The sequence below is a fragment of the Marmota marmota genome, unplaced genomic scaffold (genome assembly GCF_001458135.2).
Source record: "Marmota marmota marmota unplaced genomic scaffold, marMar, whole genome shotgun sequence".
Taxonomy (NCBI): Eukaryota; Metazoa; Chordata; class Mammalia; order Rodentia; family Sciuridae; genus Marmota; species Marmota marmota.
In genome coordinates this window covers 828,459-847,016 of record NW_026000078.1, presented here as the reverse complement: position 1 = coordinate 847,016, position 18,558 = coordinate 828,459, and the positions used below count along the sequence as shown (strand labels likewise).

General features: G+C 37.2%; 1 long non-coding RNA gene across 1 annotated transcript in view; it reads right to left on the bottom strand.

The window, feature by feature from the left end:
- Positions 1-15,819, bottom strand: part of LOC125620216 — a 40,069-nt gene extending 24,250 nt beyond the window's left edge. The window contains exons 1-2 of the long non-coding RNA XR_007351809.1: positions 15,721-15,819; positions 1,598-2,016 (exon numbers count right to left, since the gene is read on the bottom strand). This is a non-coding gene — a long non-coding RNA (uncharacterized LOC125620216). The remainder of the gene's footprint in view (positions 1-1,597; positions 2,017-15,720) is intronic.
- Between the last annotated feature and the right edge of the window lie 2,739 nt (positions 15,820-18,558).

The following is an 18,558-nucleotide window of genomic DNA, read 5'->3' as shown; positions in this document are numbered from 1 at the left end:
ATCTGAGTTATGTATGCCTTGAGTTCTTTCTCTGTCCATTTTTCTGATGCCTCTAGGTTCTCCTGTGTATTTAAGTTGTCCTGCATTGTTTGTAATCCTTTTTTCCCTTGTTTTTTCATGGTGCTCAAGTTACTTTCCAACTCTGTTTGACTGCTGTGTTTCTGTTTTCTCCTTTAAATTTTTTTTTTGGTTTTTATAGTTCCACTATCTCTCCTTTGTGTTAGGAGACAATGTTTAGAGATGTTGGATTTAATTGTGATTTAAGGTAAATTCATTAGTTTCATTAAAGGCCTTCAGATTTTGATGGCATATAGAGAACTGAGGTTTGGACTTAGGATTTTATGTTAAGGTCGGGCGATTTGATGGTATGGAGGTCAGTATATGTTAGCTTCTTTGGGGGGTTGCTCAAATGCAGGCGGATATTAACAAGAGAATAGACAGGAGTACTTGGGGGTAGTTAAGGGCTTAGGCGGACTATAGACCTATTTGTAGCATTCATCTATTTGCATTTAGTAAGTTATATGTAATCTGGGTGTTCATGCTTAAGAGGAAAGATGGGGAAAAGGTAAGGACGCAAACCAAGAAAGAGAGAGGGAGAGAAGAAAGAGAAAAGAATAGAAAAGAAAAGAAATGATAAAAAAAATAATAATAAAATGCAATAAAATAAAATTACAATTAAAAAAATTACAATTGAAGAAAAAAAAATTAACAAACAAACAAAATTTTAAATTAAAAAATTAAAGAATTAAAAAAATGAGATAAGAGAAAAAAAAGGGGGGCGGGCACTGTTAGGCTTCTATTTTCTTTGCTTCCAGTAGGTGGTGCTGTGCCGTCTGGGCCAAGATTTTGCCCTCTGGCTGTAGGATACAGTCCGTGTGAGGCCGCTCCCTCCTCCCCCCCTGGTGTTCTCAAAAACCTGTTAGCTTAGGTTTATTCCTGGCCTCTCGTCCCCTGGCTTCTCCTGCTAGCCAGGCCTTCCCCAGTGTGATGCCTCTCGGCAGTTCAAACTGTACTCTGGGCCTGAAGTTTGCTGGGTGTGGAGGGTGGCTATTGGGAACTGGCACCCTATTGTTTTGATTTTTTCTGCTTGCCCCTCCCCCAGAGCTGGCAAGACAGGTTTCGTTTTCGCCGCTGATGGGAGGGGGAGTTGGAGGTCAGGTGTCTTTACTTTTCCCCACGTCTCTATGCAGGCTCGTTCTGATAATCCCTCCCCTGAGCCGGGGAGAGATTTTATTCGAATTCCCCGCTGTATGGTGTTAGAGTCTGTAAACAAGTCAAAATAACACCTGGCATTTTGCCAGGGGAATGTTAGAGTTCGTAAACAAGTCTGGATGGTGCCTGGCAAAATGTCAGAGGGAGTGGTTTGAGAAGTAACAAAACCGAGCTATTAGGTGTAGAGATTCCTGATTGGTTGACTGATGTATCTAGTTTATGCTAATTAGATAAGCTGTGTGGAATGTATAAATACTGCTCCTGTCCTGCAATAAACGGCTCCTACTCTTGCTGTATCAACGTACATAAGTTATTCGTCACCCCCCCAGTTATTTTGCTGCAGCCGGACTGCGGCAGTATGGGAGATGGGCTGAGTAACACACACCTGTTTTATTGTTGCAATCTGTCGGAAACTGGTGATGGTGACGTCAACTCTCCAAGATGGTGGCCGCTGGCTTCCTTGGTGGACTGTCCGGTGTGGGGGATAGAACTGGACCGCTTCCTTCCCCCGTCTCAAACCCCGAGCTCATCCCGGAGCTCAGTGAGGGCACAGCCGGCAGGACTCCACAGAATTCGCAGCGCCGTTTCTCTCTGCTTGCTGGCCGCTTCTCGGCGCGACCCGCCGTCTGTATAAAGTCATTCTTCTTCATCACTGAGTGATACTCCATTGTTTATATATACCACTTGTTCTTTATCCATTCATCTGTTGAAGGACACCTAGGTTGACAGAGCCTGAATTCTTAACCACCAGAAACATAATCTTCAGAAGCACCTAGGTCTGATACCCTCATCAGTGGTCTGATTCTGTTGAGTGAGGAGATCTCCCATTAATATAAAAAACAAAAATAAATAATAAAGGCACAAATTCTTCAAATAGAAGTCTTGTTCTGCTAACGTTAGAGTAGCGTGTATAAGATAAACATTTATGCTGATAAAACTTACACTCTGGACAAAATATTAAGAACAATTCAATGACTGAAGTTGCTTTTTACCCTTAAAAGAAGGGAACTATACTGGGTGATATTCACATTTACATAGCTTTCTTCTTAGGGTTATTCTGCAGTCCATAAAATGTGGAGTAATTCCATGTGCATTACCCACAAAATGCTGATTTTCAAATCCATATGAAATTGCAAAGGGCCCTGAAAAACTGTAATGATTTTGAAAAAGAACAAAGAAAACTCACACTTCCTTTCCAATTTTAAAGCTTACTTCAGAGCCATAATAACCAAAACCGAGTAGTATTGGCACAAGTATAGACTTATAAACCAAAGGAATAAAATTGAGAATCCAGAAATACACCCATTCATCTATGGCCTATTGGTTTTTGACAGGATGGTGAGTTCATTTGATAGGGACATAATATCTCTTCAACAAATGATGATGAGATGATGGAATTTGTGAAAGAATAAAGCTGGAGCCCTGCCTTGCACCACAAAGAAAAATTAACTCAAAATGGATCAATGACCTACATATAAGAGCCAAAACTATGAAATTCATAGAAGAAAACATAGGGACAAAACTTGGATTTGGCAATGGATTCTTAGTTATGATGCAAACAACAAAAGAAAAAAAATAGATAAATTTTATTTCATAAACCTTGAAGACTTTTGTGCATCAAAGGAAATTATCAAGAAAGTCAAAAGATAACCTATCGGATGGGAGACAACATTTTCGAATCATATATATGACAGGGTTTAATAGCCAGAATCTATCCATCTATCATCTATCTTTCTGTCCTACAACTCAACAAGAAAAAGACAGACAACCCAACACTAAATGGGCAAAGGACTTGAGAAGACATTCTTTGCAAGAAGATATATAAACAGCCAGTAAGCACGTGAACATATGCTTGACACCATTCTTCATTAGGGTAATACAAATCTAAACCACAGGCAGCACTTCAAATCGACTAAAATGGCTATAATTTAAAAAATTAAAACTAAGGAAAATAGCAAGTGTTGCTAACAATATGGAGAAAATAAAAACCTTCTACATCACAGTGTGGGAATGTCAACGATGCAGCTGTTGTGAAAATCAGCTTAGCTTTTCCTCAAAAAGATGGACACGGATTTATCATATGATCCAGCAACACCCCCAAAGTTGAAAATGGGACCCAACAGTTATTTTTATGTGATATTAATTTCATTATTATTCATAATAATAGCTGCAAGGCAAAACAACCCAAGTATTTATCATCAGATGAAAGGACAAGTTCAATGTGGTACACTGTTCAAAAAGGAATGAAATTCTAATACGTTTACAACCCAAATGAACCTTGAAAACACTATAATAAGTGAAATAAGCCATACAAAAAGGACAAATAATGTATGGTTCCACTTACAGGAAATATTTAGAATAGAGATGGAAGTAGATTAGAGGCTACCAGGGACTGGGGAAGGGTGGAAGGAAAGTAATTACTTAATGGTGGGCTACCAAGTTTTTTGGAGATGATATAAAGTTTTGGAAACAGATAATGGTGATGACTGCACAAAGTTATGAATGTGGTTAATAACCACTGAACTGTAGGCTTAAAATGGTCAAAATCATATGTCATATATATTTTACTACAAAGAAAATTTTCAAAGAGAAATGTATTTTTTTTTAATAAAAGGAAAGCAAACAAAGTAATTTTCAGTTAATCAGAAACAGCAACTGTGTCATCAGTATATCTGTACTATAAGAAAGGTCAAAGGAAGTTTTCTAGCCTGAAAGGAAATGATAGGAAATGGAAATGTGGGTTGAAAGGAAGGAATGAGAAGAAACTATAAATATGTTAAGTAATATAGAGATCTGTATTTTTTTTTCTTAATTTCTTTAAAAGTTAATTTGCTAAAGCAAAAATAATTTTAAGATGTATTTTGGGTTGAATACATGTAGAAATAAAATGTATGATGACAGTCGCAGTTGACAGGATGGGATTGATTCAGTCTCACAACAGCTTGGATTTTTTTATAAGAACATGTCAGGAGCTAACGGTATACTCATTAAGTCAGTTACTATCCACATTGTCCATACTATCCAAATGTTCTCTGTAATCCCATGGCTTTTAGGTCCATAATATACTCAGATATATATCTTTTTGACAAGGTTTTCTTTCTTATTGAACAATGTTTTTCTGTCATATAAAGTAGTCCATTGTAATGTTTTAAAATATCCTTCCTTTATAACGCTCTAACTTTGAGTTCTGTCTAAATCTCAGTATCTCAAGATTTTATTTACTGCCATGTGTTCAAAAGTTCATTTCCTATGATCTTGGCATCGATGTGTAAGTCTGTAGGCCATATGCCTTGATTCTAAATACTTGGCCACTTTTCAGTCCTTACTTGACTATGTTGCAGCATCTGAAACTGGAACACTCCACCCTTGAAACTTCCTCTCTCTTTAGCTTCTATGAGAATAAATTTATATCTATAAATCTACATAGGTTTATATCTATAAAATTGTAACTTCCTACTTCTCTAGAAGATAATCCCTTTTCAGCTCAAATTTAAGTAGAATTTTAAACTTAGCTTTCTTTTCTCATGCAATTGAACGATGAAAGAAGCCATATGAAAAGAACCAAAGCTTTGAGTTTCAAGTGCTCAAAGTTTTATACTCATTAAAGAGCCTCCTTTCCTTTGAGCTCAGCTGGAGTGAATAGTGTTTAATGGGGCTGGCTGTTCCCGACCTGCTCTGTCATGTCCTTGAGAAGGGTACCATAAAATGGTATATCTTGCAATCCTTAGCAAGAGTGAAGCAGGTGGCATCACTATACCAGATTTTAAATTATATTACAGAGCAATCATAACAAAAACGGCATGGTATTGACACCAAAATAGACTTGTAGACCAATGGTACAGAGTAGAGGACACAGAGACAAACCCACATTAATACAGTTATCTCATACTAGAAAAAGGTGCCAAAAACATATATTGGAGAAAAGATAGCCTCGTCAACAAATAGTGCTGGGAAAACTGGAAATCCACGTGTAGCAAAATGAAATGAAGCTTCTATCTCTCACCATGCACAAAACTCAACTCAAAGTGGATCAAGGACATAGGAATAAAACCAGATACCCTGCACCTAATAGAAGAAAAAGTAGGCCCAAATCTTCATCATGCTGGATTAGGCCCCAACTTCCTTAATAAGATAGCCCAAGAAATAAAATCAAGAATCAATAAATGGGATGGATTCAAACTGAAAAGCTTCTTCTCAGCAAAAGAAACAATCAGTGAGGTGAATAGAGAGCCTACAGAATGGGAGCAAATCTTTACCGCATGCACATCAGATAGAGCACTAATCTCTAGGATATATAAAGAACTCCAAAAACTTGATTTCTTGGAAAATTGGGAATGGAACCACCATTCGACCCAGCTATCCCTCTCCTTGGTCTATACCCAAAGGACTTAAAAACAGCATACTACAGGGACACAGCCACATCAATGTTTATAGCAGCACAATTCACAATAGCTAAACTGTGGAACCAACCTAGATGCCCTTCAATAGATGATGGATAAAATAAATATGGCATATATACACAATGGAATATTACTCAGCAATAAAAGAGAATAAAATCATGGCATTTGCAGGTAAATAGATGGAGTTAGAGAAGATAATGCTAAGTGAAGTTAGCCAATCTTCCAAACTAAATGCTGAATATTTTCTTTGATATAAGGAGGCTGACTCATAGTGGGATAGGGAGCAGGATCATGGGAGGAATACACAAACTCTAGATAGAGCAGAGGATTGGAGGGGAAGGGAGGGGGCATGGGGTTATTAATGATGGTGGAATGTGATGATCATCATTATCCAAAGTACAGGTATGAAGACACAAATTGGTGTGAATATACTGTGTACACAACCAGAGATATGAAAAAATGTGCTCTATATGTGTAATAAGAATTGTAATGCATTCCACTGTCATATATAAATAAAAATAAATAAATTTAAAAAATAAAGAACTCCAAAAACTTAACACCAAAAAAGCAAATAACCCAATCAGTAAATGGGCTAGGGAACTAAACAGACACTTCTCAGAAGATGATATACAATCAGTCAACAAATATATGAAAAAAGGTTCAACATCTCTAGCAATGCAAATCAAAACTACTCTAAGATTTCATCTCACTCCAGTCAGAATGGCAGCTATTAAGAATAAAAACAACAATTGGTGTTGGCGAGGATGTGGGGAAAAAGGTACACTCATACATTGCTGGTGGGACTGCAAATTGGTGCAGCCAATATGAAAAGCAGTATGGAAAATCCTTGTAAAACTGGGAATGGAAATATCATTTGACCCAGCTATCCCTCTCCTCGGTCTATACCCAGAGGATTTAAAAAAGCATACTACAGAGACACAGCCACATCAATGTTTATAGCAGCACAATTCACAATAGCTAAATTGTGGAACCAACCTAGCTGCCCTTCAGTAGATAAATGGATAAAGAAACTGTGGTATATATACACAATGGAACATTAGTCAGCATTAAAGGAGAATGAAATCATGGCCTTTACAGGTAAGTGGATGGAGTTGGAGAATATGATGCTAAGTGAAATAAGCCAATTCCAAAAAAACAAATGCTGAATGTGTTCTCTGATCTGTGGATGCTGATCCATAATGGGGATGGCAGACCAGAGCAAGGAAGGAATGGATAAACTTTAGATAGGGCAAAGGGGCTGAGGGGGTATGAGGATAGGAAAGATGGTGGAACGAGATGAATATCATTACCCTAAATACATGTATGAAGACACAAATGGTGCGACTCTGCTTTGTATACAACTAGAGACATGAAAAATTGTGCTCTATATGTGTACTATGAATTGAAATGCATTCTGTTTTCATCTATAACTAATTATAATAAATAAATAATTTTTTTAAAAAGATGGCACATCTTTTTATTGACCATGTTTTCTCCACACATAGCCAGCTCTGTGATTCTACCCACTGTAGGATGTTGCTCAATCCTGAACTCCTGATCCCTGTCCCCTTAAGGCCATGGTCTTTCTATTTTTGCACAAAGCCTTACCTACTGGCTCTGTCTCCTCTTGTATCATTACCCATCTACTCTTTACAATGCTCAATAAGTAAGGTTCCAAAAGCATATCCCAAAATGCCTTTGGGGGCTTCTTTTTGCCTGTAGAATAATATCCATACTTTTTAAAATTTGTTCTAATTAGTTATACAAGACAGTAGAATGCATTTTGACACATCATACATAAATGGAGTACAACTTCTCCCTCTTCTGGTTGTACATGATGTAGAATCACACTGGTCATTAAATTATATGTGCACATAGGGTAATAATGTCAATTCATGAATTAGACATCCACACTTCTTAATGTTTAAGGCATCCATGACCTTGTCCTTACTTAGCATGTTTTGGTCATTTAAAACACTTGATAATGTCCCAGTGGATCAGGGTAAAGCTGCAAATAACTCACATTCATTGCATGTTTACTATGTGCTGAGCACAGTTCATCCTCAACATGGTGGTCACAGATTTGACCTGAAGTAAACTTTGGCCAAAGCTGATTTGTGTTTTGTCATTGTGTCATCCCACCCCAACCTCCAGCTCCATTATTTTACTTCCCTTTAAGTCTAGTCCCCCTGGTCGTAGCATCCTGATCTTTTGGTTTCCCTAGTTATTTCTGCCACCTTATTTTTTGGAGTTTGGTTTTCTCATCACTGTGGCATTTGTCCAGCTTTCCTGTTTGTTAACTAACCCTTTGGCTTGTCCTCTGGATGCCCTTCTTTGAATTAACCATTACAGGAAGCTCTGCTGGCAGTAGCCCCAGCAATTTGGTCTCAACTCTGTTCTTTATCTTTGATATCAAAGAGATGGGCTTTGGGCATTCCAAACCAGCTCTTCTGATTTATTATAAAAATCTAGGGATTTCCTAGAATCTCAGGTTTAAAAGGAATTCTAAACTCTGTAACAGTACAAACCCTATCTCAATAAAAAGTCTTATGTTTTTTCTATCATTTTTCTATTCTTAAAACAGCATTTCATATTTGAAGGCAAATTTCATACCTCTGAGTCTTCTTTTTCTAATGTAAACATTTCAGTTCCTTTAATCACTGTCTCTGGCCTGATTGACTTCCTCTAGATCAGCGTCATTTAATTATTGCCCTTCTTACAATGGTTGATAGACAGAATGTCAAAACAATGTTCCAATTATATTCTGACAAGTTTGGACTAAACAGGATTTATATTATTTGCAATTAACTTTTCCCAACCCCTTTTCAAGATGCAGATTGAGATGTCTTAACATCGTTTTTCCCCCCACCTGGAGTCAATATATTAGATACTTCCAGCTTTAGTCTCATCTAAAGATGAGATCATCACTTTGGATATCATTTAAGATCCAAATCGTGAAACTGGAATCTGAGAAAGCTAGGCTTCTAACCATAAGGACAGCAGTTTGCAATAGTTTCTCTGCAGCAACGCACAGATACATAATATACTGCTGTGGATATAGCCACATGCTTTATGAGCTTTTTAAGGTTATGTGTGTTTCTTCCTACATTGTAAGTCCCTTTCCTTCTCCCTCATTCACCTAAACCATTTGAATGCCAGTGAGTAAGACATTTATTAGGGGAAAAATCTTGATCCCATGTTAATTTACTTTTCAGTATTAATACCAAAATAGTCCTTATCACATACAACTGATTGACACACATCTCTATGCCTGTTAATTCCACCTGAGATTCTCTCACATTTAAAATTTCCTTCTTGGGAGCTGGGGGTGTGGCTCAAGCGGTAGCGCGCTCGCCTGGCATGCATGGGGCGCTGGGTTCGATCCTCAGCACCACATAAAAATAAAATAAAGATGTTGTGTCCACCGAAAACTAAAAAATAAATATTAAAAGATTCTCTCTCTCTTGGGGAAAAAAAAAAACTTCCTTCTAAGTAACTGACCCTTTCACCTAGTGCACTTTGGACAATCATTTAATCAGTTATTGTGACTGTTCCACCATGTTTTCCTTGTTTTGAGATTTCATGAAAAGTGAAAATCAATTTAATTTGGCAAGACTTTCTTTCCCCTTTCAAATCCTGGTAATTACTGCTTCATTTTTATTTTAAAAGCATTAGAATCTCAATACAGATCCATGGCAAACTCCCTATTCCTGTTTGGCAATCTGCCTCCGTTCACCAGAATTACTCAAGAATCAGTGTTTTGTTTTGTTGTTTAAGTAACTGGAACGTGATTCTCTTTTCTGGGGACCACTCCCATTCTGCAGAACACACTCTGCCTTTTCTACCCTCCTTGCTTTTGCTTATAGGAACCTCTGTCTTAAATATTCTGCTCATTGCTCTTTTCTCTGCGTACCTTTACTCAGCTACAATCAAGCATTCCCCCAAGGTGGGAACCCTTTGTTCTACCTCCTGGTGTCTAGTATCTAGAAGAAATTTAACGAAGGCACTTTCTGAATGGATAAATGAGAACACATTTTAAAACTTTTTAGGGGCTGGGGCTGGGGCTCAGTGGTGGGGCATTTGCCTAGCTGTTTGAGGCCTGGGTTCAATTCTCAGCACTTCATACAAAGACATAAAATAAAGATCCATTGACACTAAAAATATTAAAAAAAAAAACTTGTTAGTTTTTTTCTACCATGAATACTGCTGCAAGAAATATCTGCAAGATAAGCTTAAAGAAATAGGGTTGGGTTGTAGCTCAGTGGCAAAACATATGCCTTGCATTTGCAAAGCCCTGGGTTTGCCCCCACTTCCAAAAAAGACAAAAAAGAGAACCCCGTAAAAAAATAATAAGAAAAAACATACTGGTCCGGTTATTTCTATGGCAGGAGGTCCTCAAATAGAAGTTATTTCTATTTTTTAAAAAAATATTTTTAGCTGTAGATGGACACAATATCTTTATTTATTTTTTAATGTCATGCTGAGAATCGAACCCAGCGCTTCACACATGCTAGGCAAGGGCTCTACCACTGAGCCCCAGCCCCAGCCCAAGCTGTTTCTATTTTAAATAATAGATGTTGCTAGATTCCTTTCCCAAAGGCTATAGTACAAGTTTCTCCCAGTCACAGATGATAGGGCTGTTGCTTTGCTCACAACTTTTCTCACAGTAAATATTTGGTGTTTCATATTAATCTTCAACAGACATATATACTTAAAATAATGCCTTTTACTGTTTATTCTCTGCCAGGCCTTAGCATTGCAAATACTCTTTCTGAATATCTTGCTTGTCTGTTGCCTTTTTTACTGATGACTTTATCATTTTTCATATTTCATTTTATGTCCTTCATTAAAATGTTATGGTTTTTTTTAATGAACTTTTCTGGTACATTTATCTGTGACTATTTTTTAGTATTTCTTGGTATTGGGATATAGATTTCTTTTCTCTCATTTCCATTGCAAGGCCCTTCTTACTAACAAAGAAGAGCTATCTATGTTTGACTATTTATCTTCCATACGACTGTCATTTACAGGTATTCCTAACCTGAAAAAATTCAAAACCTGCAATACTTTAATATCCAAAATATTTTTGAACACTGTCATGACACCAGAAGTGAAAAAATTGTATTCTTGGCCTCACTGGGCAGTTCATAGTCAAAACACAAATGCACTAAAATGCTGGGTAAAGTTGTCTACAGGTATGTGTATAAGATACATATGAAACACCAATTATTTCATGTTTAATAAAACAAGTCTCATTCCCAAGGCATGTATTATGTATATGCAAATACTCCAAAATTGTAAAAAAATCTAAAAGGTGAAACTGGTCCTAAGCATTTCAGACAAGGGATACTCCAACTATAGTTAATGAGTCCTTATTTGATACGTATGTTGTAAACCTCCAATATTTATCATTGTGTAGGCTCTTTCAAATTAATATATTATTTAGTTAATTTTATTCTGAGAATTTTCTTCAAATGACCTAATTAATAATGTGCTTTCTAAATTCCTGTTTATTCAGTGATGCCTTACTTTTGACTGATGGGAAATGGCAGCTTGGCTGGGTATAGAATTTTGGCATTGCCATATTTCTAGAATTCTATAGATATATTTTACCATTTTATAGCTTCTAGTGTTACAGTGAAAACTTTGACAATGGTCTATGGTTTGCTTTGAATGTTCTTTTTATCTGAACACTTATATGATTTATCTTTTTAATCTTGGAGTTCAGGGATTTTAATAAGGTGCGCCTAGATATTTTGCTTCCTTTTCCTTGCCGTCCAGGAACTGGTTGTGCTTTGCCAATCTTCTAATTCAGATTCAGTCTATGTTTTTCTACTACTTATTTACTTATTGCCACGTTCCTCTATTTTCCTATGTAAGAAATTGGAATGTTTTGATTACTTATTTTTATCTCTTTTCCAGTCCTTTCCTCAGACCTGTTATATTTTCCTCATAGTTTTCACTTCTTTTTGTTTGTTTCTGTGTTTTGAGGTATGTTTTCCACTTGATCATACAAGATCCTCATTTGGGTCTCAGCAATGATCAGTCTCTTCTTCAATTCAAATGCTCATTTGTTTCTTTGGGAAATAATATTATTTTTTCCAAGTCAGAAAATATTTTTGGTGCAGGTGTTGTACACTAGGGGTTTTTATTATTTTTGATCAAGTGTTTGTCTTCTCCAAAAACTCTCTCTCTTCCCCTCCTTTAAGTGTGGATGATTTTGTTTTCTTTTGTCCCCCCAGATTATTGGGGTCTAGGTCTGTTTGGTGGAGTACTCCATGTGTTGATGGTACCATAAATGGTAGAAAGTAGGGGGAGTTCTACCCCTGATGTTAATGAGGCAACATTGCCTGGACCTTGCAAAGTATCTGTTATGGTTCTATTGCCCTCTTACACTCTCAAAATTATTATCTGAATTATTATTCATTTTGGTTTTTAGGGATTAGGGACAAATACACAAATTTCTTCTCAGGGCTCACTGATATTCTTGCCCTGCTCACAAGAAAGAAAGCTCTGTACCACTCTCCCTGGCACCCAAGACCTCAATATACTCAGTTTTCCAAATGCATAGCAGTGTTTGGTTCCAGATGTGCAAATAAACTTGAGTTGGAAGAGAAAAAGTAGCATGTAGGTTGCTGTTTTTCTTGAAATGCATGAAATTCAGTGATTTAATCAATAATTTCTTAAACGTTATATACAGAAGACTCTGGAAAGCAGGGTAATGATGTATAAGACACCTTTCCCTTCAATTGCTTGGATAAGAGAAATATTATCCAATTACACAGGAGTATTTGTGATATAAGGCAAACATAATTAATACATTTTAACAAAGTTATAAACAAATGTGTGGCACACATTAACACTTCCTACTAAGAGGTTTGGGAAAATTTTAGGGAGGAAGTACCATCTGGGATAGGCCCTGAAGGATGGATACAGTTTCTGACCAAAATTCCAATGACATTTCTCATAGAAATAGAAAAGGCAATCATGAAATTCACCTATAAAAATAAGAGACCCAGAATAGCTAAAGCAATCCTTAGCAGGAAGAGCAAAGCAGGTAGCATCACTATACCAGGCCTTAAACTATACTACAGAGCAATAGTAACAAAAACAGCACGGTATTGGCACCAAAACAGATTGTCAGACCTATGGTACAGAATAGAGGACGCAGAGACTAACCCACAAAATTACAATTATCTTATATTAGACAAAGGTGCCAAAAACATGCACTGGAAAAAAGATAGCCTCTTCAACAAATGGTGCTGGGAATACTGGAAATCCACATGCAACAAAATGAAATTAAACCCCTATCTCTCACCAGGCACAAAACTCAACTCAAAATGAATCAAGGACCTAGGAATTAAACCAGAGACCCTGTGCCTAATAGAAGAAAAAGTAGGCCCTAATCTACATTTTTCACAGGTTAAATACCAAGAAGAGGTTCTGTGATGGTCAGGCAAGGATTTCTGAAAAAGGTGGGAGTTGAGTTGTGTTTTGGTGCATGATGTGTGATGAGTTCCGATGACTAAGAGGGAGAAGAGGGGGCCAGAAAGGAGTCGAAATCTTATCATGGGCCTGGAGACAGGACTAAATGACATTTATGGGGTAGTATTGTGTCATTATAGTTGAAGTGCAAAAGAATGGAAGGATAGTGTCTTGGAAGCCATTGTAAAGAGTTGGAGCCTTTTATCTTTAGGTATCATCTATTCAACAAAAATTTTGACACTGACACTTAATGAATATATGTCAGTAAGTGTGGATCAGGGAGTAGAGACAATAATCTAGAGACTGCTGTCTGAAGTCACTCAAGGGGTGAAGACCAGCAGGAGCAGAATGGGAAGGAGAGATGCTTGAGAGATGGGGAGGAGTGGGTTGGTTTAGGGGATGGACTAGTATTACGATGGGGGATAAAATGATTAATGGAGTTCAAATTTTTTTCCATTGTGAATCGTTAGTATTTTCGGAAGTGTATGTATTGGTTTCCTGTTGTTGCGATAGCAAATTATCACAAACTAAATGACTTAAAACAACACAAATCTGTTATCTTTGAGCTCTTCAGATAAGAAGTCCAAAATAAGTCTGTAGAACTAAACTCAAGGTGTCTGTCCTCTGTGGGCATCTGGGGGATTCTGAAGAGGCTACCTACATTCCTTGACTTGTGGCCCCTTCCTCCATCTGCAAAGTGCATCAATCTGCTTCTACCATTGCATGTCCTTATTTGACCCTGTCCCTCCTGTTTCCCTCTAAGAAGGACCCTTTGATTCCACTGGAGCCACTTCAATAATGCAGCATAATCTCCCCATCTCAAGATTCCTAATTGAATCACCTATGCTGAGTCCCTTCTTCCCCAGGGATCCAACATATACATTTTCAGATGTCATTATTCATCCTACTCACATAAAATTAGAGCTATCATCTTTTCCAGAATGATCAATCTCGACTAAACTGACATTAACAAGAGTTTCTTTACTATTTTCTTATTTTCTCTGTTCAGTACGTAGTAGTACCCCTGATTTTGTGTCAGGTTAGATCTATTTGGGCAGCTTTAGTTCACTGCCTCTTACTCTCCCTAGTTCAGGACGCCATGAAGCCCTCGTTTTACTTTTTAAAATAATTCCTCTTTTTTTTTTAATTTGTTTAGTTTGTTAGTGGATTTTTTCTTGTCTTATCTTTTTTTTTTTTGCTTTCCATTTTTCTTCTTGCACCCTTTTTATCTCTTTCCTTCAAAGTTTCCAAATTGAAAAAATATGATATACATAAAGATCAAACATGTGCTGTACTTTAGGTCCAAAGCAATTTCCTCAAGAATTTGTTCATGATGGCAGATGGCTGGTTAAACATAGTAACCCATATGTTTCTTTTAAATTCAATAGAAAGAAGATAAGTGTCCAGTGAACAGTCTTGGGTATTTAGCATAAGTAATCTGGGATTCTTTTGCTCTTCAGACAAACACATAGCAAAAACGTGTCTGGACAATATTATCAGCCTTTCTTCCTTCCCATAACAAACTGAGGACCTAAGATAAATTTCTTTTTTAGGATTACTTACCATCTGTCCTTCAAAGATGTCTAAGCCTGTTAAAGTCTACTTCTTGTATAAGAATTAAAGGTGGCACAGCACATAGAATAACAGTGCAGGCTCTGGAAGTCAGACAAATCACGTTCAACCACAGTTTCATCTTGTACTGACTTTGGGAAAATTACACATTTAGTTTACTTATGGGTCAGATAATAATATTTGGCCGGGTTGTTATGTGCATTAAACAAAATAATTCATGCAAAGCCCTTACCCCCAAGAAAGCCATGTATTAATTTCTCAATAAATGTTAGTTATCAGTTCTTTTTATCAGGTCTATTAAAAATGTGCCAGACATACCAAACAAAGATATTGTTCCCCCACTTTTTTCAGCCTAAGAAACCATCCCAACAGAGACAACCCTGAAGCAAAGGGCACTGATGAAATAAAACAGTCAAGGGCCTTATTCTCCCCTGTCGTTTGTTATGCTGGTCTCAATCTCATTTGTTGATTAAAAAGAAATCAGCTGCTTTTCATTGTCATTATCATAAGATCCAGAGGATGGATCCATTTCTCAAAAAGGGACAAGGAAGAGACCTAGTCCTCTGAATTTCTGCTGCTATTGCTATAGTCAAGTTTTTCCTCCTCTGTAAAGGAAAGCTATAAAACTATTATTTAAAAACTCCTGAAATTTCTTTACTCAGTTGGAGAGTTTAAAAAATTAGAACTACAGTTATTCAGATAAGTCTTAGAGGAGCCCATGTTCCCTTTGCATGGCAGAGAGAAGGGCCCAAAAGAACTTGGTTAGCAAGGGTAAACCGGAAAAAGACAGGAGACTCACTTTCTTATGTCAAAGACACAGAGATACTTTTTTTGAAAATTTCTGAGCCAATCAATGAATTAATAAATCCAGTTACTCAAAAACAGTGATTTAAAATAATGCTATGAAACTCTTCCCAGGAGTTCCTTAAATGCTCTTTAGTTTGATTAAGGCTCATCAGATTCCCATAGTTGTGAACTATGCCGGACTTGGTGCAGGCATGAAGTAAAAATTTGGATTACTTTGAATAGCCAGCAAAAATCAGCACTGTACCTGGAGATCCAGACCTCCATGTCTCCTTCAGGGTGGCGTGTCTACCAAACTGAAGTCCTGGTGCACCCTAACCTCAGGAGGGTGTGGAGTGATGGTGTGCAGCCTCTTCCTGTCACCCTCCCTCCACCCAAGGCCTTATTTAGAAATTCACAGGCAGCTTCGTGGTCAAAGGCTGTTCAAGTTCTTTCCTTTCTGGTCTCTTCAGGACAAACACTTACATACTCAGAAAGTCAAAGAAGCTCCTATCTGGATCTCAAAGCCCTAAATATTTATAGGTCTTTGAGAATTCCTCTTGTCAAATTCAGGTAGGAATTTCACTTTGTTGCAATGTGAGGATCTTCTCACTGTCGTCAACACAATAAAAAAAAAATAACTTTTCTTACATGACCTGAAATACGTTCCAATGTGGTAAATGGGACAAATAAGAAAATTAAAATACTCACAATGCCACTATCGTGAACACGTTGTTGTCTTCTTTTTCACTCTATATGCTCATGCACATAGACGCACACCATTCAGAATTTTAGGGTGCTTTCAAATTTGGTATGCAATTTGTATACTGCTTTTAGTGATTTATTAACATAGACATTTTCCCATGTCAATGCATGATTATGGAGGATGTTATTTTAATAGGTAAATAATATTCTATTGTGTTCATGTATAGAATAAGAAAAGTGGTTCTCTTATTTCTCACAGGAAGATAGTAACCACAAAAGGCCAGAAACTAGGAAAAGAATCTGTGGAAATAGGGTTGGAGTTATGGATAGAAAATACCAGACAAGGGCTGGGGATGTGGCTCAAGTGGTAGCGCGCTCACCTGGCAAGCGTGCCCCAGGTTCAATCCTCAGCACCACATACAAACAAAGATGTTGTGTCCGCCAAATACTAAAAAATAAATATTAAAAAATTCTCTCTCTCTCTCTCACTCTCTCTTTAAAAAGAAAAAAGAAAATACCAGACAAACATGGCATGCAGGCTTCCTTAAGCCCTGCCCTAATCCTCTTCGTCCCTATCAATGGCTCTTGCTGCTGACCCAAAGCCCAAGCTCCTAAGCCTGGCATTCAAGGCCTCCCATAATTGGGTGCAACTCATTTTTCTAACCTCAGTTATCAGTGAACTCTTTTATGCTCTTCTGTTTCTATAAAACGGGCAAATTCTTCTCTACATGGAATAAGGCTTTTTCTGCACATCTTCATGTCAACGTGTCTAAATCTTATCCATTGACTCATGACACCACCTTCATGGAACCACACCTGATCCTTCAGTCCCTCCTGGCCAGAGTTAGTGTTTCCCACAGCCTCCATTCTCATCTCTCCTAGACATCAATTTTGACTCAAATTATGGTGATTTGAAAAAAAGGAGTCATGACATTCATTTGGAAAAATAAAAGGCCCAGAATAGCCTAAGCAATAGTTAACAGGAAAAGTGAAGCAGGAGGCACCATAATACTTGACCTTAAATAATACTATGGAGCTATAGTAACCAAAATGGCATGGTATTGGCACCAAAACAGACATGAAGACCAAAGAAATAGAATAGAAGACACAGAGACAAACCCACATAAATACAGTTATCTTGTACTAGACAATTGTACCCAAAACATACATTGGAGGAAAGATAGCCTCTTCAACAAATGGTGCTTGGAGAACTGAACATTCATACATAGCAAAATGAAATTAAAACCCTATCTCTCACCTTTCACAAAACTCAACCTAAAGTGAATCAAGGACTTAGGCATTATACCAGAAACTCTGCATCTCGTAGAAGAAAATGCAGGCTCAACTCTCCATCATGTTGGCTTAGGAACCAACTTCCTTAACAAGACTCCCAAGGGCCAGAAGTAATATCAAGAATCAACAAATGGAATGGAATCAGACTAAAACGCTTCTTCACAGAAAAGGAAACAATCAAGAATGTGAAGAGAGAGTCTACAGAATGGGAGAAAATCTTTACCACCTGCACCTCAGATAGAGCATTAATCTCTATTATTAAGTAATAATACATTAATAATTAATTTAATTAATTAATTAAATTTATTAATTATTAATGTATTAATAATTAATCTTAGTGTACTCTAAGGAATAAATAAATATATGGAATATACAAAGACCTCAAAAAACTTAACACTAAAAAAACAAATAAACCAATAAATAGATGAGCAAAGGAACTGAACAAGCACTTCACAGAAGAAATGCAATAAGTCAACAAATATATGAAAAAAATGTTCAACATCTCTAACAATTAGAGAAATGCAAATCAAAACTACACTGAGATTTCATCTTACTCCAGTTAGAATGGCAATTATCAAGTCTAGTAAAATACAAAATTGGGCTAGGGATGTGGCTCAGTGGGCAAGTGCCCCTGAGTTCAATCCTCAGTACCTGCCCCACCCCGCAAAAAAGAATACAAGTAACAATAAATGTTGGTGAGGATGTGCGGGGGGTGGGGGGGGGGAGGTACACTCATGCCTTGCTGGTGGCAATGCAAATTGGTGCAACTCTGGAAAGCAGTATGAAGATTCCTCAGAAAACTTGGAATGGAGCCACCATTTGATCCAGTTATCCCACTCTACCCAACGACTTAAAATCAGCATACTACAGTGACACAGCCACATCAATGTTTATAGCAGTTCAGTTCATAGTAACTTAACTATGGAACCAGTCTAGGTGTCCTTCAACAGATGAATGGATAAAGCAAATGTGATATATATACATAATGGAATATTACTCAGCCATGAAGAATAATAAAATTATGGCATTTGCCAGTAAATGACTGAACTGGAAGATATCATGGTAATTGAAATAAGTCCATCCTAAAAAAAACCAAAAGGTGAATGTT